Source organism: Rhinopithecus bieti, unplaced genomic scaffold, assembly GCF_001698545.2.
Source record: "Rhinopithecus bieti isolate Rb0 unplaced genomic scaffold, ASM169854v2 scaffold_29034, whole genome shotgun sequence".
Taxonomy (NCBI): domain Eukaryota; kingdom Metazoa; phylum Chordata; class Mammalia; order Primates; family Cercopithecidae; genus Rhinopithecus; species Rhinopithecus bieti.
Genome location: NW_016812875.1, coordinates 432,649 through 453,482, shown reverse-complemented (window position 1 = coordinate 453,482; position 20,834 = coordinate 432,649). Strand labels below are relative to the sequence as shown.

The 20,834-nt window shown below is 42.4% G+C and overlaps 1 protein-coding gene and 2 long non-coding RNA genes across 3 annotated transcripts in view; 2 read left to right on the top strand and 1 right to left on the bottom strand.

Moving 5' to 3' along the window:
- The window catches only part of LOC108512029 (uncharacterized), a 57,288-nt gene extending 55,287 nt beyond the window's left edge, over positions 1-2,001 (top strand). Inside the window, exons 3-4 of the long non-coding RNA XR_001880466.1 lie at positions 793-841; positions 1,824-2,001. This is a non-coding gene — a long non-coding RNA (uncharacterized LOC108512029). The remainder of the gene's footprint in view (positions 1-792; positions 842-1,823) is intronic.
- LOC108512030 (uncharacterized) overlaps positions 1-15,799 on the bottom strand; it is a 33,611-nt gene extending 17,812 nt beyond the window's left edge. Inside the window, exon 1 of the long non-coding RNA XR_001880467.1 lies at positions 15,198-15,799. This is a non-coding gene — a long non-coding RNA (uncharacterized LOC108512030). The remainder of the gene's footprint in view (positions 1-15,197) is intronic.
- Positions 15,708-20,834, top strand: part of PTPDC1 (protein tyrosine phosphatase domain containing 1) — an 81,318-nt gene continuing 76,191 nt past the window's right edge. Inside the window, 1 exon segment of the mRNA XM_017847079.1 lies at positions 15,708-15,978. The gene's annotated coding sequence lies outside the window, so the exon portion shown is untranslated.

Sequence of the window (20,834 nt, the reverse complement as noted above, 5' to 3'; positions counted from 1 at the left end):
AGGTGTGAGCCACTGCACCTGGCCTCCTTCTCTTGAGTTTTCTAAATAATGTTTGGCAGTCAAAGCAAATGAATGTTACCTCGAGTCTACTATGTAACAAGGAGCATCAGTGTTAGGCATGCCCTGTAATTGAGGTTTCAAGTTAAATGGAATAGTTTATATGTGTAAAATGTTTAGAACAGGCTGGGTGCGGTGGCTCATGCCTGTAATCCCAGAACTTTGGGAGGCCGAGGCAGGCAGATCACTTGAGGTCAGGAGTTTGAGACCAGCCTGGCCAACATGATGAAACCCTATCTCTTCTAAAAATACAAAAATTAGCAGGGCATGGTGGCAGGTGCCTGTAATCCCAGCTACTCGGGAGGCTGAGGCAGGAGAATCGCTTGAACCAGGGAGACCCAGGTTGCAGTGAGTCAAGATCGTACCACTGCACTCCAGCCTGGGCAACAGAACAAGACTCAGTCTCAAAAAAAAAAAAATTAGAAACCTGACACATTAAGGAATAAATAATTAGTTATCTAAATGCAATAAATGTAAAAAGACAGAAGTCAAGAAAAGGACACCCACTAGCAAATAAGGCACTGAAACCTTCTGTCTTCTCCCCTAAATGTGGGCACAAAGCAACGGTGGGCAGAAATCCATCTAGCGTTTCCATCTGAGTCCTATACTGAACTATCTGTTCTTAGTGTGCCAGGGTTGAGGTGGTCATAGCAACTATTTTAGTGTGCTTGGGCTACCATGAAAAAGTACCATGCAGTAGCTGGCTTAAACAACAGAAATTTATTGTTTTCACAGCTCTGGAGTCTGGAAGTTGAAGATCAAGGCCCAACTGCTTGGGTTCCTGGTAAGAGCTCTTTTCCTGGCTTGCAGTGGATACCTCACCGTGTGCTGACATGGTCTTTCCTTGGTGCATGGGAGAGGCAGTGAGCAATCTCTCTCTTCCTCTTCTTCTTTTTTTTTTTTTTTTTTTTGAGACGGAGTCTCACCCTGTCCCCCAGGCTGGAGTGCAGTGGCACAATCTTGGCTCACTGTAACCTCTGCCTCCTGGGTTCAAGCGATTCTCCTGCCTCAGCCTCCTGAGTAGCTGGGATTACAGGCGTGAGCCACCACGCCCAGCCACCGGGATGAGGGAGTGAGCAATCTCTCTCTTCCTCTTCTTATAAAGCCATCAATCCTGTCATATTAGAACTCCACCCTTATGACCTCATTTAATTACCTCCTAAAAGCCCCAACTCTAATACAGTCCCGTAGGGGGTTAGGTCTTCAACATATGGATTGGGTAGGGAGAGGGCACAATTTAGTCTACAGGGCAAATCTTGGGAACAGATGTGAGTTCTTCTCGGTCTTTATCCGCCCACAGGCTTTCATGTTGCCAACTCAATCAGACCACTAAAATCTGTTCTTAGAGAAAAGTCCTCCCCTTCATTTTCTGTCCTGAATATACACTTTTCCCCAGGCCCCAAGCCACAGAGCCTGAAACATCAGGAAACCGTTCTGTTCTTACTGCTCTTATCCAACCTCTTTCATCTATTTCAAAATGTCCTCACAGCCCTAATTAGGTAATGAATTAATCAGCAAAGTTGCTGGTTAATTGGCTTTCATTTTGGAAGTACTTCCAGAAATGTCAGGAGAAATGACATTTTTCAGAGTTTAAAAAATGCATTGCTCAGCCTGAAATGCTGTGCTATATGAAAAGGTTTCCTGCTAGGCTAGATCAGAGTGAACAGGGGGAGGTGGAAGGGGGCAGGATGATTTCTCTGTTTCTGTGGCAGCCTGCTGCACTCTGGCGTGTGCGTCCTCTACTTTCTCCTCTGACTCTGTTTCAGTGGGCTAGACGGAAAAGGGCACTGCATTCGAAGTCAGAAGACCAACACCACAGTCTCGGACCATAACCCAGCTCTGTCACTAACCAGCCACCTGGCCTTGGATGTCAGTTCCCTGAGCCTTGCCTATAACGTGGATGTTAACCTACCCCATCTAGTCTTTGGAAAAGAATTAAATGATTATGTGTGTCATCTATAAAAAGGATATAAGTCTACTCAATCTAGCCTTTTACAATAATTAAATAATTATATATGTAAAAGAACTTTGTAAACTGCAAAATACAATTACACAGTCCTTTTCAAAGTATGGGCACCTAACTCAGGCTGGGGTAGAGAAGTTGGGGGAAGGCTTCTTGGAAGAACTAATAACTGAGTTCAATCATGAAGGATGAGGAAAGGAAAGCAGGGACATTCTGGACCAAGAGAGCAGCATGGCAACAGTGAGAGAGGATCTGGCACATCTGACAAAGTGCCTGAAGTTTTCATAGCTAGGTTTAAAAATTAAGGGAAATGGAGTGGGAGGAAGGATGCTAGAGAGAGAGGGTGAAGCGTTTTGCACACCATCCTAAGGAGTGTGGGCTTTTCACGAACTTGGGAAACAATGAAAGCATTTAAAGAGGGAGTGCCATGATCAGAATTGTATTTAGAAAGCTCACTTGGTGGAGAGCAGTACAGAAGACGGATTGGAAGCAGTCTAGACTAGACAGAGCGGTCACTCAGGAAGCAGGTGCAGTAACCCTCTTGAGGATCTAGGGTGGGCAACCGTAACAGAAGTGGACAAGAAGAGTTAATTAATTAGTTAATTAATTCAAGTGGTTCTGAGGAGGTGGAATCCATAAGACAGATGGCTGGTAAGCATGGAGACAAAGGAAAAGACCAGAATTGACTCCCCAGTTTCTAGTTTGGGCTAACAGATAAATGGTGGTGGTTACATTCACTCAGCTAGAAGGAGCAGTTAGGAGGAAAAAGACTAAATCAACTTTTAGAATGTTAAGTCTGTGGGATAAGAAGTAGAGGTGTCTAATGACTGTTAAATACAGGGTTCTGGAGCACAAGAGAGAGATCTGAAATAGATAAATATAAGATAAATATAAGACAAAATTATGTTTTAGAATCACAACACTGACTTATAGCTAGTATGGAAGATACTCTACATCCAGCTGTTTTCAAACTCTGCACCCATTTTCCCCAGAATTTTTTAAAAAGGAAATCAAACTGGAACTCCAATATCTAAAATATGTTTTAAAAGTTCTTTAGATGGTTTAAATCTTCATCTTGCATGGACCATGGTTTTAAAGCCCTCAGATTCATAATGATCCGAGAATACTGCTGCCTAGATATGCTTTTCCGGGAGAGAAAAGCCTCAGTAACATGGCCAGTATCACATAACATTTAGTCAAGAATTGCCCTCCATATCCAATGTAAATTTCTTTTGTCTACTTAAGCTCATTGTTTTAGATTCTGGTCTTCACTGGAAACAGATTAATTTCTTGTTATCAGCTTACACAATAAGAGTTAACAACTTTAAACCTGTGATTTGACTATTACAAACATATGGATGAAAAATTTTAAATGCAGTTGTTAGATGTTTCCAAATTTTAACTGATAACATTGACATTATTTATGCTCATGCCCATAGAACAGGGACTAAAAAAATAGTTAAAATTGCCCAGAAGGCGCTGTGTGTTCTGAGCCTGGCCTACCTGTTCAACCTAATTGCACGGCCTTCTCCCTCTTGCTCACTCTTCTGCCACAGTGGGCTTCTTTTTATTTCTGGGAGGCACCGGCCTTTATTTTCACTGTTTTGTTTGTTTGTTTTTGTTTTTAATGACTGCAAATAAGCTGATATACAAAATAAGCCCTTATTTTCACTTTTTTTTTTTTTTATATAATGACTGTAAGTAAGCTGATATACAAATTAAGATCAAGGGCAGAAATGAGGTCACTCCCTTCCTCTTAGCTGTTAGTTTCTTCATGTATAAAATAAGAAGGTTGAAGTAGATTAGTGTTAAACTCGGGGGTGGGGAACTCAGCGATATGAATGGGGGTTAGTAAGCTTACTAAAACCAAACTTCTGCCCATGAGAAGGCTAGAAAAGGAATAAACATTTACTAAGTACCCTCTTAACATCTCATTTTTCCTCAGAGTTACTTAAAAGTAGGTGCTATTATATCTATTTTAGCATTTCCATTTTCAGATGAGGAAATGGTCCCATAGAGAGGCAAGACAGCTTTATTAAGGCAGAGCTAGAGTTTACAAGGCCAAATAAAACAGAAAAACAAATTTATTTGCTTTTATATAGAATTATATCAACTTAATAATGTAACTAAGATAATCCAGTTAGAGAAAAAAAAAAGGAAAAGGAAGTGTATCGGACATGGCCTGGTGGTTCATGCCTGTAATTCCAGCACTTTGGCAGACAGAGGTGGGAGGCGTGCTGGAGCTCAGGAGTTCAAGACCAGCTGGGCAATATAGCAAGACTCCATCTCTACAAAAGATTTTTTAAAAATTAGCCAGGCACAGTGACATGCGCTGCAGTCCCAGCTACTCAGGAGGCTGAAGTGAGAGGATCATCTGAGCTTGGAAAGTTGAGGCTGCAGCGAGCCATGATCATGCCACTGCACTCCAGCCTGGTGACAGAGTGAGACCATCTCTCAAAAAACAAACAAACAAACAACAACAAAAAAACAGTGTATCTTTGACAGAACCCTTTCAAACTACGGGCACATGTGGGAAGCAGATAATCAATGGTGTGCCTCTGAACAAAACTTGGAAACCAATGTAATAGTCCTTTTCTAAAGCAAAGACCTCCAGCTCGAAAAGCAGTACCAGGAATCTAAGGAAACCTGTTGACAAAGTATGTTCATTGACAGCTAACTGCCACAAGAGGGCAAAATTCGCAGGAAAAGGAATGAGGTTGATCAAGTCTGAAATCTCACTTTTGCCTTCTCCACTTAGAATATCCTTTTTCTTTTAGATATTGTCTTGATTTTTCAATTTAGTAAGAGCTAACTTATAAGAATGTGGTTATTTCTTTGGCCTGAAATCTCTCCCACACTTTCCTCTCTCCCTCCCTCTGTTAACTCACATTAATATTCAGTTGTCACCTAACTTATTATTTCCTTAGAGAACCTCACCTGCCTGGACTAGGTTTGTTCCCTGCACATACACTCACTCCAAGAGCATCTTGCCCTTAGCCATCAAAATACTTTACATTTTTGAAGTTTCTAACTTCTAGATTTTAAGCTTCATATAAGGGCAAGGGACAGTGTTGATCTTTTTCGCAGTTCAAACCTAGAGGCCAGCCCAGCATTTGAGTCACAGTGGGTATAGACATTTAGTCAATGAATAAATTAATGGTAGATTTTAGGGGGAAAAAAATCTTCCCACCAAAAATCAGCAGATAAACCTGCAGCTACCAACTGTCTATCTTATCTGGTCTTTTACTCTGTATAACGGTGGGAGATTAGCAATGCATATGAACTATTTAATAATTCTTTAGTGTCACACTATTTTCCATAATTGTTAATGTAATTTGACCATCAACTCATGGAACAGTCAACTACAGTAATAATAACTGAGTCTCTGGTGGCTCATAGAACAGCTCGGACATAGTGTGAAGAGGGGATTTCCTCCTGGCAGCTAAATGGCTTCTCTCCAGTATCAGGGGTGTGAACTGTGGCATTCTCCTGAAGTGTGCTGCAGCTGCTCCATGCTATACAGCCATTCAGGTTTGTTGTGTGCAAAAAGCCTGAGCACAATCCATCAGGAAGCTCTAAATAGGATCCCTGCTCCTTTTTGATTTGTGTGCTGATTTCAATTTATCTCAAATTAAATTTAATTAGACACCGAGCTCCTGCTGTGTGTCGGAAACTGTGCTGACTGCTTTAGGTGATACCAAGCAGTGAAAAGAAGTTTGCAGTCCAATAATTCTTATTTCAGTCCTGTGATTCTGTCATTCACATTAAAGTTATATTTTGGACAAGTAAGTCTTCAAGAAAGCCTAATAGGATCCTGTGTTAGGTGGCAGGTAGGAGCAGGGTTAAGTTGTGAAGTCAATGGGAAGAATATATTCAGTATGTTCTTATTGATTTTATCATTCTAACTACAGAAAGTAAAGCTCAACAAAACTATCCTTCAGAGGGGATAAGCACTAGATTAAAGGATTAGTAAATATTGATTACACGGATTTAAAATTAGTGGGGTCCAGGTGCAGTAGCTCATGCCTGTAATCCCAGCACTTTGGGAGGCTGAGGTGGGCAGATCACTTGAGGTCAGGAGTTAGAGACCAACCTGGCCAATATGGTAAAATCCCGTCTCTACTAAAAATACAAAAAATAGCTGGGCATGGTGGTGGGCACCTGTATTCCCAGCTACTTGGGAGGCTAATGCAGGAGAATCGCTTGAACCCAGGAGGCGGAAGTTGCAGTGAGCTGAGATGGTGCCACTGCACTCCAACCTGGGTGACAGCCTAGGTGACAGTCTGGGTGAGACTCAGTCCCCAGAAAAAACTACATAAATACATAAAATAAAATAAGCAAGGTTATATCACAGTGATGCGCAACATGTTCAGCATAGAGGTATCCTGTTTACAAAATCCTCTCTCCAGCTTCTCCACTCCAAATACTCCAGCAATAATCTATTTGCTAACAGTTTCCATTTACTCAATGCCTGCCCCGGGCTTTAGAATCAGCAAGTATAAACTGCACGGTCAGTCTCACTCACTCCCATGCCTTCCTTTATGCTGCTACCTCTATTCGGGCTGCTCCAGCACCAAAAGCCTGGCAAACCACTTAGCTTTAAAATCCAGTCCAAGCTTTACATCCTCCAACTAAGACTCCCTTTCTCCTCTGGGACTTTATTTTGTAGTCACTGCTTATTCATATGGACACCAACGCTCGGCCCCCCTACTCAGAGTGTAAGGGCAGGCACCTTGCCTTACTCCTGTGGTACTTCCAAGCTCTAGCACAAGGCCTCAGGATGTTGAAGAGCCTCATTCCCTCCATGTGTTCCCTAAGTTTTCCACAGATGAGCTGATGGCCTTCGAATCAGGAGCCACAAACTCTATCTTCCCAACATATCCATAGCCATGGCCCTAAAATACAGATTACTTTTCATAAGAAACTGTTTTAAGAATCTTAGAGTCATCTGAGCTGGAAAGAATCTCAAAGATCACATCTAATCCTCTTTCAAGTGAAAATTAAGACCAGAAAAGTTCAAAGATCTTGTCTCAAGTCCTAAGTTCTCGCAAGAAAAGCAGGGTGTGGTAGTTTTCTATTGCTTCATAACACATCACCACAAACTTAGAGGTGAACAACTATATTCATCCATTAGCTCACAGTTCTGTAGCTTCCGAGTCCAGCATGGCCTGGTTGGGTTCTCTGTTCAGGCTCTCTTCAAAGCTGAAGCAAGGTGTCAGCCAGGCTGAGTTCTAGTCTGAAGGCTCTGGGAAAGACCTGCCTAAGCCCATTCTTGTGGGCAGGTTCAGTTCCTTCCAGTTGCAGGACAAAGGTCCCATTTCCTTGCTGGCCATTGGCTGTGAACTGCTCTCAGCTCCTCATGGTCTCCTCCATCAAAGTAAAAACATTGCAGCAAGCCCGGTCCACTCTTCGCATCTCTCTGACTTCTGCCACTGCTACTGGCCATAATGAACTCTCTCCTTTTAAAAGTCTCAGTGATGAGACCAGGCCCCCTTGTATACTCTCTTAACATCAGCTGTGCCATGTAATATTTACTGCCATGTAATCACGGCAGTAAAAGCAATCAAATTAACAGTCCTAAGGATTATATAGAATGTGTACATGGGGATGGCAAGGAGAGAAATCTTAGTAGACATAGAATCCTGCCTATCATGCAAGGATTTGGGAATCACATAGACATGGATTTGATAGCAACATTGCCACTTAACATCTCTGCAACTGGGCAAATCATTAAATTTCATTGAGCCTATGTTTTTTCCTCTGCAGGATGAGAATAATAAATACCCCACATGCCTATACATGCCTTTTGTAAGGGTTAAAGAGAAAATGGATACGAAAGTGACTTTTTTTTTTTTTTGATATGCAGCCTCACTCTGTCACCCAGGCTGGAGTGCAGTAGCACGATCTTGCCTCACTGTAACCTCTGCCTCCTGGGTTCAAGTGATTCTCCTGCCTCAGCCTCCTGAGTAGCTAGGATTACAGGTGTACACCACCATGCTCAGCTAATTTTTGTATTTTTAGTAGACGGGGTTTTACCATGTTGGCCAGGCTAGTCTTGAACTCCTGACCTCAGGTGATCCGCCTGCCTCGGCTTCCCGAAGTGCTGGGATTACAGGCATGAGCCACCACGCCCAGTCTGAAAGTGCTTTTCTTTTTTTCTTTTTTTTTTTCCTTTTTTGAGACGGAGTCTAGCTCTGTCCGGCCCAGGCTGGAGTTGCAGTGGCCGGATCTGCAGCTCAAACTGCAAGCTCGCGCCTCCCAGGTTCCACGCCAATTCTCCTAGCCTGCAGCCTCTGAGTAGGCCTGGGACTACAGGCGGCCCTGCCACCTCGCCCGGCTTAGTTTTTTTGAATTTTTTTTAGTAGAGAGCGGGGGTTTCAGCCGTGTTACGCCAGGATGGTCTCCATCCCTGACCTCGCGATCCGCCCATCCCTGGCCTCCGCCAAAGTGCTGGGATTAGCAGGCTTGAGCACGTGCCCGGCCTGAAAGTGCTTTTAAGGTATAAGTCACTTACCTGGCAGGGGCTAATTGAAGTATTATGAGCAAGTATATGGCACCCCCTAGATAAAAAGATCCTTAAGGTTAGAGGCTTAACGACATGACAAAATCAGGGGCTGAGTGAGCCTTACTATCTTTTAGTGACAATAAGATGGAAGTTTACAGCACCAAGAAACAGAAGGTAGATAAAGAGTTTTAAATGGCCATTTATTACCTATCTAAGGCAATGCCAAGCCCCATTCAGATATATCTGGACTGCTTCTGGCCCTCCACTGAAGGTGGGATTCTTCTTCAATCTGTGGGACAGTCCTGGACCTCCATGCTGGCATGGTTCATCTAGTACAGTTGGGACCTAACTCAGATCACTGTCAGATCACTGTCCTACGGATGAAAGCAAGGCACTGCAGAGGTGACCAGGCAAGTGTTTCGGCAAGGAACACAGCCTGTCTACCCCTCCCTGCTTCTGAACATTAGGGCAGAAATTGTGAGTTATGATAACTCTCTAAATTTAGAACACTGAAGGGCAAGATTCTCTGTTGTCTGAAAAAAACCACTGAAAGCAAGCCAACATAAGCATCTGTAGGAGCTCCATTTTTCTCTTCCTTCAGTGTGGCTTAGTTTCTGAGAAAGGAGCACACAGACCTCGGTGCAACTTGCTTAAGAATGATGATCATAGTACATGAACTGTTTCCTTCTTAAGCAGAAGAAATAACTATGTGATAGTCTCCTTCAATCCTTCCTTGCTAAATACACAAAAAGCATCTGCAGAATGAATAAATGAAATCAACCAACCAACCAGTGAGCTGGAACCCAGTTCTCTTCACTTCCCATCCAACACTTTCTAGTACACAATTCTGTTTCCCACTATGCTGGCCTGGTGTCTGCCTTCTGAACAGAATAAGCAAGTAGTGAGGCTCTAGCTAAACTTAAATGTGCTAGCTCCAACAGCCCCTAGAAATTCCAAGCCAGGCTGTCAAATTGAAACTGTCTCTAGACAATAGCCGTGCAGCTGAGGAAGTGAGCAGCACGCTGACCATCTGCTCCCTTTCTTCTCTGGGGAGCTGAGCTGAAGGAATTCATGGAGGTTAATGAGCCCTCTCTGGCTCGTATAGTCTTGCACAATCTGTGGGTCTGGGTCTCGTCCATTTTAGAAGATAAACACACACTTGAAATGCCTTGGGTGTGCACATGCCTATACAATGATTAGAGCTCTCTTGCCAAAGTGATATGTGAACTTTTTAGAGGCTATAAATGAATACTGGAAAACTACTCGGCCTTTGTAGTCAGAAAGGCCTTTGTAGTTCAGGGTTACAACCCTTGATTTCTCCACTTATTAACTGGGTAACTTTGGTTCCTTTTACCTCTCTGAGCTCTGTTTCTTCATATATAAAATGGGAATAATACAAAGAGTTATGCCTTGCAGGGCTATCATGAAAATTAAATTAATTAAGTGTGCAAAGTGCTCAGTACAGAACATTAAACACATGGGCTACTGTGGTTATTGGTATGTAACTAAACTCCTTCTCAAATACATTTCTATACATTTACTTCTTCAAACCACCCATGGTATTGAAACCAAATGTTTGAAACTATTCTATAAAGATTCACTAAGTGACTAATACACAGCAGTACCTGCACTGGGTGATAAATATTGAGACAAATAAGAGAATGGCATAAGAGAAAGGGGAAAGAAAATAATATTTATTGAGAACCCATACTGAGCTAGGCACTGCACTAAGTGCTGGGAATCCCAGGCAAGTAAGTCACAGCACTGGAATTTAATGCTTGATTTTTCATTTCATACATTCATTCCTTAAGAGAAATCAAGCTCATGAAAGTTCCTATGGCTTTCTGGTTACCAGAATCTCTACTCTGAATTTCACTGGAGCAGAAGAATGTACCCCAGAGACTTGCTTCACACTTCAGCCAGGCCTGAGCTCCTTCTTTCTCAGCTTGCCACTCTTCTCTATCTTCAGTTGCCCATTTGCAGTGATGAATGACTACTTTCTCAACTAATGCCTTGGTGCCCTTGGCCTCAATATTATCATTTTTGAAAGTAATTGTGGTGTGGCAGGATCATCCTGCCCTCTTAATTAAGGGCATTTGTGGTTTGGTCTTTGTCCCATGTCCTCCTGGTCAATTATGCTTATTTATTCCCTGTTGTCAATTTGTCACTAATAAGTCTTCTCATATCATGTTATTACAGCACAAGTGATACACTTCTATATAATTTCACGAAAAAGTACACATTACTGGAACAAAAAGTGCTTAGAGAACTACATGATGAAGAAAACATTTCACAGTGTTGGTTTGTTCTCTATTTCCCACAAATCTACAGTAACAAGTTACAGATTTCAAAAATAACTCTAGAGTTACCCCTCTCAATTGAATAACTCAATTTTTTAAAAAACTCATCACAGAACAATAGCAATCAATCTAGTTTGTGATGTAATAATTCTAAAACTACTAAAATGTTAATGTTAAAAGAAACCATAAACATTCTAGAACAAAACTAAGTGAAAGGTTTTATGGCCTTAGGTGGGAAAGACATTTCTAAGCATGGCATCAAAGGCAGAAAGCATTAGGAAAATCAATAGAATTGATTTCAAAAAACATTAAAACTTTTCTATGGCCAAAATTCCCCATAAACAAAATTATCTCCTAGAAACAAAATAACTAAAATATTAACAAACATAAATAAAAAAGGAAACATATTTGCAATCCACAAAGAGCACTTAACATACGAAGTGCTTTCACAATTGCAAAATGGGCAAAAGTCATGAAAAGACAATTCAAAAAACACAATGTCCAGTAAATATATAAAAAATATGTTTGAGTTCACTAATTTAACAAATACAAATTAAAACAATAAGAAATATTTTTTTCACTCATTAGATTGGCAACTAATAAACTTATGAGTAATGCCAGTGTTGGCAAGTTATGCATACAAACCAGCATTCTCATACATTCTTAGAAATACAAATGGGCTTAGTTTTCTGGATAGCTATGTTACAATATGCAAATTAAAAAAGATTTAAAAAGTATACCATCTGACTCAGCAATTCACTCTGGGTATTATCCTAAGAAAATAATCAGAGAAGTCACAAAGGTATGTGCATGAGAACATTTGCTGTAACACTGTTTATAATGAAAAATTTAAAACATCCTAGTATCCATAGAGGACAGTTAAATAAATTATGTTACAGTCCTATAGTAGAATACTATGTTACTATTAAAAATTATAATGATTCTCTCTCCCTTGTTGGTTTTGAAAAAGCAAGCTGCCATTTCTGAGGTCTATGTAGAGGACCACACCGCAAAGAATTGAGGATGGCATTTAGAAGCTGACAGCAGTCCATTGCTGATGGTCAGCAAGAAAATGGTGACCTGTCTATAGCTGCAAGGAGATGAATTCTGTCAGTAACCTGAGGGCACATGGAAGTGGATCTTTTCCCAGTTGAGCCTCTGATAAGATTGTAGCCCTGGCCAATACCTGGATTGCAATCTGTTGACCGAAACTGTGACAGGACTAATGATGCACAGAAACAGATAATAAATGTGTGGTATTTTAAGCCGTTAAGTCTGTGGTACTTTGGTATGCAAAGCTAAGATATGTTATGTAAAAAATAGTTATGAAACAGTATGTACGATATGATCTTAAAGTATACTTATATTTGAATAAATGTTCATAGAAAAATATCTTGGACAATGTAAACCACCACGTGTATTCCTCATACTTTTCTGCCTTTCTTGAAACTTTTCAACGAACATGTATATTATAAAGATAGATGTATTCTCATTTTTTTTTTTTTTGAGGCGGAGTCTCGCTCTGTCGCCCAGATTGGAGTGCAGTGGCGCAATCTCGGCTCACTGCAAGCTCCGCCTCCCGGGTTTACGCCATTCTCCTGCCTCAGCCTCCCAAGTAGCTGGGACTACAGGCGCCCACCACCTCGCCCAGCTAGTTTTTTGTATTTTAGTAGAGACGGGGTTTCACCATGTTAGCCAGGATGGTCTCGATCTCCTGACCTCGTGATCCGCCCGTCTCGGCCTCCCAAAGTGCTGGGATTACAGGCTTGAGCCACCGCACCCTGCCTGTATTCTCATTTTTAAAGAAAAAACTATATTCAAAACTTTGGGAAGAGGGTTTATCTGTGATGGTGTAAATTTTGTGTCACAATGATTCCACAGTTTTAAGCCCTTAGAAATTTAGAAAACTAAAGAATTTATGTATAACTAAATAATTTATGTATAAATAATACAGTGATCTTTTTTTCCACTGGGGAATCCTGTTGTTATTGAGGTGGAACTCCAAGAAGGTTGTTAGGTAAACATAGAATGAAAGTAAAACCCACATATTACTCAAATTTGTGGAATAACCATCCAAGTTACAGTAGAGAAATGATATCTACATAGTCCAGATTTCCCATACAGTGCTTATTTAAAATACTAAAGTTATTTAATTTTTGGTTATAAAATATAATCCTAATAACTATAGAATACACCTTTCGAATGGCTGGAATACAGTATTTATATCCACTTGTAAGACGTGAAAATCAACTACAGACTCTGCGCTATTGAGTTTGCTGAAGCAAACATCACACACATGACCTCTGTCCATGATTGTGCTCTCTATCCAATTTAATAATCTTTTCATGATCCAAAGGAAATCTCATCGCCTCCCTAGGGGGGCATGTTTAAACACCCTCAACTTCCTATCCCACTACTTTCCTTCTCACCATTGGCAGACAATCTGGTTGGCCTAACTAGAGTTATCCATCTATCCGCTAGTTGGGGGAACACAGGGCATCTTAATAATGCCACCAAGAGTACACACAAGGTGGAGAAATAATTCCCCCAAAGCAAGGGAAGGAGTGGATGCTATGGCCAAAGGATGCAAACTCCCTGGCATGGCACACATGATCCATCATGACAGGACACTAACTCCTCAATAGGTTCTTCTGCCCCCTCTTTCTTCATAGCCAGTGTCACATATGCTGGCTTCTCTCACATCAACATACTTTTACACTACCTGATCCCTCTGCTTGCACTGCCATTCTACTTACTTGGCTTGATCCGCTCAAGCTTGATTTTCAAGACTCAGGTCAATCATCATTTCTTTAGAAAGTCTTCTTTCATGAAAATCCCTCTTTTTCCCTCTCTCCAGCCAGGTTGGATACTCTTCTCATGTGCTCCCATACCGCCCAAATACCGTTATCATGATGTGTTTCAATTGTTTGTATACTTGTCTGTGTCCCCATAGACTGTGGGCAGGGCAACGTCTAATTCACCTTAGAATTGTTAATGCTTAGTGCAGCACAAGTATATACATGACATTGTTTTTTAAATGCATGAAACCAATCTTTTTTTTTTTTTTTTTTTTTTTTTTTTTTTGAGATAGAGTCTCACTCTGTGGCCTAGGCTGGAGTGCAGTGGTGCGATCTTCCCTGCAACCTCCGCCCCCTGGGTTCAAGCAATTCTCCTGCCTCAACCTCCCTAGTAGCTAGGATTACAGGCGTGCACTACCACGCCTGGCTAATTTTTGTATTTTTAGTAGAGACAAGGTTTCTCCATGTTGGCCAGGCTGGTCTAAAATTCCTGACTTCAGGTGATCCGCCCGCCTCGGCCTCCCAAAGTGCTGGAATTACAGGTGTAAGCCACTGTGCCCGGCCTCCATTACTTACTATTAAGTCCAAGTATGGGCACAGTTCTCTGTAGGCCAGTGCTGAGAAATACCAAGTCAACGTTTTCAAATCTCTTTTCATCTGTTGCTTACTACAACAAATTTTTTACATCATTACCATACTGGTGTTTAGATGTCACACTATTTTTGCATTGGTGTATTATGTGGGGCCTGCTTCCTGAGCCACAGGGCAGTATCGTATCTCCATCTTCTTTGTTGATTCCTGTCAGCTTTAGGCAGAGTGGCCTTTGTGGACTTGGTACAGAAAATAACATTCTTAGGTCCATGTGCTTGCACTCTGCAGCCAACTGGTATCAGACCATCTGGTCAATCTAACAGCCTCTCTGCATTCAGTTTGTCACCATTTCTATCTTCTAGTGTCATCTGCAACATGCGGCTAGTAATGACTACCTAGAAGAATGACATGTGAAAACAGACGTAAAGTATCCAGTATAGGGTCTGCCACAGAGTATGTATTTGCCTAGTGAGTTGTTCTGCACATGCAGGGGAAGGACTTATTTCTACTGAGCCATGAGACACAGGACCACATGCGAGGGTGAAAAAACAAGATGCAGCAGAGATTGCTAGTTGCTTAATTAAATTCATTCCTCCCTTTATTTTGGAAAGAAGACTTTTAAGGGCATCAATGTGCCAAGTTAAGATTATAGTTCCCAGCTCTGCGAGGTCATGATGCTAAATTCGAGTCTATAAGATGCAGTTAGAAGGCTTTGTGTGGGGCTTCCAGAAACACTCTTTCTAAAATAAGGATGTGATGGCTGGAGCTCCAACTACTATTTTGGCCCATAAGGCAAATTTGTGGACGGAAGCGAGGCTGTGCGGATGACAGAGAAGAACGAGTTTGGATACCTTCCTCCCACTTTCTTCTATGAGAGAGGGGAAAAGCCCCTCGTGGGTTTAGGATACTGGAATCCGGGGGTTTCTGTTACACGCAGGCAAACCCCGTCAGCCACTCTGTAAACTGCTGGGCCTTGCTCTCACCCAGATTCTGCTCCTCGGACTTCTCCGAATCACCTGGGGCCGCGATGCCGAAAGAGTTGGGCCGACAGAACCGGGAGAAGCAGGGGGAACAACACAGGAAGCAGGTCGGGAGAGAGGCGGCCAGACGTCTGGTTCAGTCCGCGCTGCTCCCGAGCTCTCCTGGCTCTTCCTCCTTCGCTCGTCTCGACCCTGCGGCCGGGCAGCGCGTGGTGCCAGCTCCGCCGCCGTCCTTCTTGGCCCGCGCCGTCCCCTAGCCGTCCTCGCGCCGTCCGCCTACCCAGGGTCCCCTTTCCGCACCCGCACCATCCCCTCAGCGTCCCTAACGGTTCCCTCACCGCCCGCGCCTGTTCGAAAATGCACTGAGCCACCGCTCTCGTCACGGTCCGCTTCAGGCCGCCATTGGCCGGCACACGTCACGTGAGGCGTACGGCGGCTGACATTGGCGGGCGAGCGGGCGCGCTGAGGGCAGCGCAGGGGACGCGGCCTCAGTAGGGGCGCCCCGTCGCGGGGAGCAGCCTAGGCGCTCGCCGGAGGACGCTGTCCGGCGGGCGGGGCCGGACCCCTCTGCCTCCTGGACGCGTCGGGAGCAGCGGGGATCGGTGCCGCGCCGTGAGGGTGCGCAGAGGCTGCCCTAGAACCCGCTACCCACAGACCCTCCGCGGGGCAGCCTCTCCGGGCCGGGCGCGCCCTGGGCCGCCGGCCGCAGACGACGTGCGACACGGACGGCGCGTCCTGCTGACCCCAGCCGGCGCCGAGGGCTTGGAATCCCGAGCGGGAAAAGGTTCGGAATTTGCAGCTAGTTTAGCCGCACACTCAGTATGGCTCTTTCAGATTTGTTTTTTTAAACGTCTAGTTATTAAGTGATGCGTGGTTGGAGGCAAATCATTGAGGGTCATGAGCTTGAAACTAAAGTGTAAAGGTCTTGGATTTGAGGATCTCACATTCAGATGTCTGCAGGGACCGGGCTGGGAGATGCTGGGAGAACCCCCACGTTCTGGGATGGCGAGCGTCTCTCAACTGCCGCTCAGAGCGATCTCAGATTTTTCATAAGAAAGTTGAATGTCGGGATTTTTATGTGAAATCTCTTAATTTGTAGATGTTGACAATCAATTAAAAAAAGAAAGAGAGAAACACTGGAAGCCAAACAAAAGACATTTATAAGCTGGTTCTAGTCTGCCAGTTTGTGACCTCTAATTTAAATCTAATTCTGCCACTAAATTAGTCACGTGACCTTGACCAAGTCACTTACTTCTCGGACATGCATTCTCAACATGGCTGATACTGCTTATGTTCTTAGGGGGCAAAAAGATCGTAGATATTACCGTTCTTTGTGGCCTTCCAAAGACCCTCAAAACAAGCAGATATACCTTATACCTATGGCATTGAAATTGTATGGGGTTGGCAGATTCGGAAATGAAATGTCTAAAACGTCTCCTGGGAGGAGAGAAGGGAAATCAAGAAAAGGTTGAGAAACACTGCTTTAGGGAGGTGGATAAGCAGATGATCCTGCGATAGTTGTGTATGTGGAAGGATTAAAATATACTAGCATTCATAGACTGAGAGCTGGAAAACTCCGAGAGGTCATCTTATAAAAGTTCCTTGCCAGGCACTGTTAACACACACACGTACAGGTACATACATGTATACACACATACATATGCCCACACAGTTTTATTTGATCTCCACAACAAAGTGTCATTTCATTTACTGTATGGGAAAACAAGCTCAGAGGGTTTGGGTGACTTGCCACAGTCAGAACTATTAATATTAAATGGAAGAACTGGGATTTAAATCCAAGTCTTTATGGCTCCAAAACCACCCACTCATCCTGTTGGTTCCCAGCTTGTCCAGTTGTGTTCAGATCTCTTAGTGCACAAGAATTCCACCTTGTGGCTTTTTAAAAATGCAAAAATCTCAGCTCCCACTCCAGAAATGAGGATTCAGTATCAGGGACAGGACTGGAGGATCTGCATTTTCACACCCTTCTAAGATGATTCCCATATTGGTGACCCAGGGACCATTTTAAGAACAATTGTTCTAGTCTAATTTCCCACCCAACCCCAAAGGCTTCGTGGGGTTGTACCCAAGGGTCTCAAATTTCTCCTCCCAAACAGAGATTCCATCTCCTTTTGCAGACAAGTGACCATTCAAGCTTTGGAAGGAAATATTTTGTTGGAGAAAACCAAGGTTTAGGAGACAGCACCCTCTGCTGTGGAACAGCTTTCATTTTGAGACAGTCCTGACAGTTTTGCTGTGCTTTTTTAAATAGGAGCTTCCTTCTGTGCTATTCTGATCCTCCTTGAAAACTAGGTTCAAGGCATTTATTTGAAAGTTACTATTAAACTTTTTTTTGTTGTTGTTGTTGTTGAGACGGAGTCTCGCTCTGTCGCCCAGGCTGGAGTGCAGTGGCCAGATCTCAGCTCACTGCAAACTCCGCCTTCCGGGTTTACGCCATTCTCCTGCCTCAGCCTCCCAAGTAGCTGGGACTACAGGCGCCCGCCACCTCGCCCAGCTAGTTTTTTTTTTTTTTTTTGTATTTTAGTAGAGACGGGGTTTCACCGTGTTAGCCAGGATGGTCTCGATCTCCTGACCTCGTCATCCGCCCGTCTCGGCCTCCCAAAGTGCTGGGATTACAGGCTTGAGCCACCGCGCCCGGCCTAAACATTTATTATTTATTTATTTTGAGACAGCTCACTCTGTCGCCCAGTCTGGTCTCATACTCCTGGGCTTAAATTAATCCTTGACCTCCTATAGTGCTGGGATTACAGGTACAAACCGCCACACCCGGCCTCACAATTCTCTTAAAAGCACATCGTTTTTCTATTTTTTTTTTTTTTTTTTTTAGTTATACTTTAAGTTCTAGGGTACATGTGCACAACGTGAAGATTTGTTACGTACGTATGTATGTGCCATATTGGTGTGCTGTACCCATTGACTTGTCATTTACATTAGGTATATCTCCTAATGCTATCCCTCCCCGTCCCCCCACGCCACGACAGGCCCACGTGTGTGATGTTCCCCTTCCTGAGAAGCACATCCTTTTTCTTTCTGTCTCTCTTTTTATTTATTTATTTGTTTATTTTAAGTTTGAAACAGGGTCTCGCTCTGGTGCCCAGGCTGGAGTGCAGTGGTGCAATCTCAGCTCACTGCATCCTCAACCTGCCAGGCTCAAGCAATCCTCCCACCTCGGCTTCTCAAGTAGGTGGGATTACTGCTGTGTGCCACCACGCCCAGCTACTTTTTTGTGTTTTTTATAGACATGGGGTTTCGCCATGTTCCCCAAGCTAGTCTTGAACTCCTGGGCTCAAGTAATCTCCCACCTGGGACTCCTGAAGTGCTGGGATTACAGCTGTGAGCCACCGTCCCCAGCCTGCACGTCCTTTTTCAAAACCAACAACTGCGTCAAAGTCCAAACATTTTCTTTGTTCTAAATTAAGCAGTATAGAGGATGTGAAAATGTATACATTGAAATGTTTCTTCAGAATCGTGTTTTATGTAATTTACTTATATATTTCTTTTTCTAAGAATGATGTAAGTTGAGTAATCAAAACATTTCTTTGCAGTTGTTATCTGGATCGTTTCATGTACCTAATGTGTTGTTACTGAAAAGTTGTATTTCATTTTTCTGGTTTCTGTGGTGGCAACATGGGGTACAGGAAATAAAGTGGGTTTAAGGAAAAACCGGTGTTCTAATCCCAATTCTAGTACTTTCTAGTTATGTGACCTTGGGCCGGTGACGTCCTCTCTCTCAGTTCTTCCTCTCTGATTCTCACTTTCCTAATCTTTAAAATGGGGACGGTGCCTCCAGGGTTGTGACATTTATATGAGACAGCATGTGTAAAGCCCTAGCAGAGTGCTAAGCACAACTATATTCTATTAATATTAGTTTTTTTCCTGTCTCACTCTCTTCAGAGCGAACTTATAAGTTCCTATCCTGCTGTAATATTTAAGATCATTTTCATTTCCAAAAAGATGCATTTTCTGGAGCACTTAACTATATGTGAGACATTAAAATTTCATAAAATATAGTGGGCCATCTTTTTAAAAAACTTTGCTGAGAAAACTAAGGGCAAATTGACTAGTTTCTTATCAGGTTTTGCTCTCTGTGACCAAAATCATCCATTTGTTAATTCAGCTGATATTTATTAACACTTATTATGTGCCAGGCAGTATGGCACATGTAGACAATATAACTATAAAGAAGACAGACAAGGTCCCTAACCTAAAAGAAATTATATAAGAAAAAGATAGTAAGCAAATAAAGTAATTACAGATTTTAATAAATGCTTAAACAGTAAAACTGAATAATGTCAATGAATTTAACATGATGAAAAAATACGTTCCTCACTGAGTTTAAATTTGTGAAAAAATATTAGGAAATTATCTTAAACTCTTAAGTCTCAATTAAGATTTTGAAATGTGTCTTCAGTGAAAGGTATTAGTAAAAACTAATTTTTAAAGTTTGTTTTAGTCATTTGAATGGTAACAATAACAAAATAATAATAATAGAATAAATAACATAAAGGAAAAAAGCCATACTCCCTTCATTAGTATTTTGGTCAATCTGCTTCAGTTTGTGTATATTTATTTTTACATACTTGTACACAATTTTATATTTTACTTCCTTTAAACTATAAAATTTTACCATTTTACCATTAAAAGTTGATTTTAATACATTGCCAAGATAATGTTCTGCAGCTAATGCCAACACGTATCTTTTCTAAATCCTTTTACCTGAAGACTCCTAGGTGCTGACCATCCTGACTTGGGTAATTTATAATATTTACTGTCATCATTACTATTATTTCTTGAACACTTCTTATGTTTCTGATACTTTATATCAGTGGTCTACCTGAACAAGGTCTCCTTCACCATGTCCATTGAACATTATTATTGGATGGCTATCTCTTTCTTTCTACCTCATAGTTGAGTTAGTATTTTCAGCCCCCGTGCCGACTGATCTCTACATCTTCCTTCATTCTATATGCCTGTTTTGCAAAAGTTCTGTCATGCCTCCAACATAATCAGCCTTATCATGTACACATCAACTGACTCTAGTTCAGTGTTTTCTTTCCTTTGAGCAAAAGCTCTTTGAAAACAGAGATAATAAGCAAGGACCACAGGGGAGGTTTTCTTCTCTCTGTGATTAGTTGCATTTATTGCCTGGTGCACATGGGGAAAGTATTGTCATTAGATCATTTTCTTCTGTTCCATGTGATGCTGCTGTTTAGATAGTTCAAAACAGGGAAAACAGAGTCCTGCTGATTGCTTGTGGATTTTTGAAGTGTGAATGCCCTTAATAGCTTAAATGCTTTTTTTTTTTTTGAGATGGAGTCTCGCTCTGTCACCCAGGCTGGAGTGCAGTGGCGCGATCTCGGCTCACTGCAAGCTCCGCCTTCTGTGCTCATGCCATTCTCCTGCCTCAGCCTCCCAAGTAACTGGGATTACAGGCACCTGCCACCACGCCCGGCTAATTTTTTGTATTTTTAGTAGAGATGGGATTTCAGCATGTTAGCCAGGATAGTCTTAATCTCCTGACCTTGTGATCCACCCGCCTTGGCCTCCCAAAGTGCTGGGATTACAGGCGTGAGCCACCGCGCCCGGCCTAATAGCTTAAATTCTTATAAAGAGATTGTA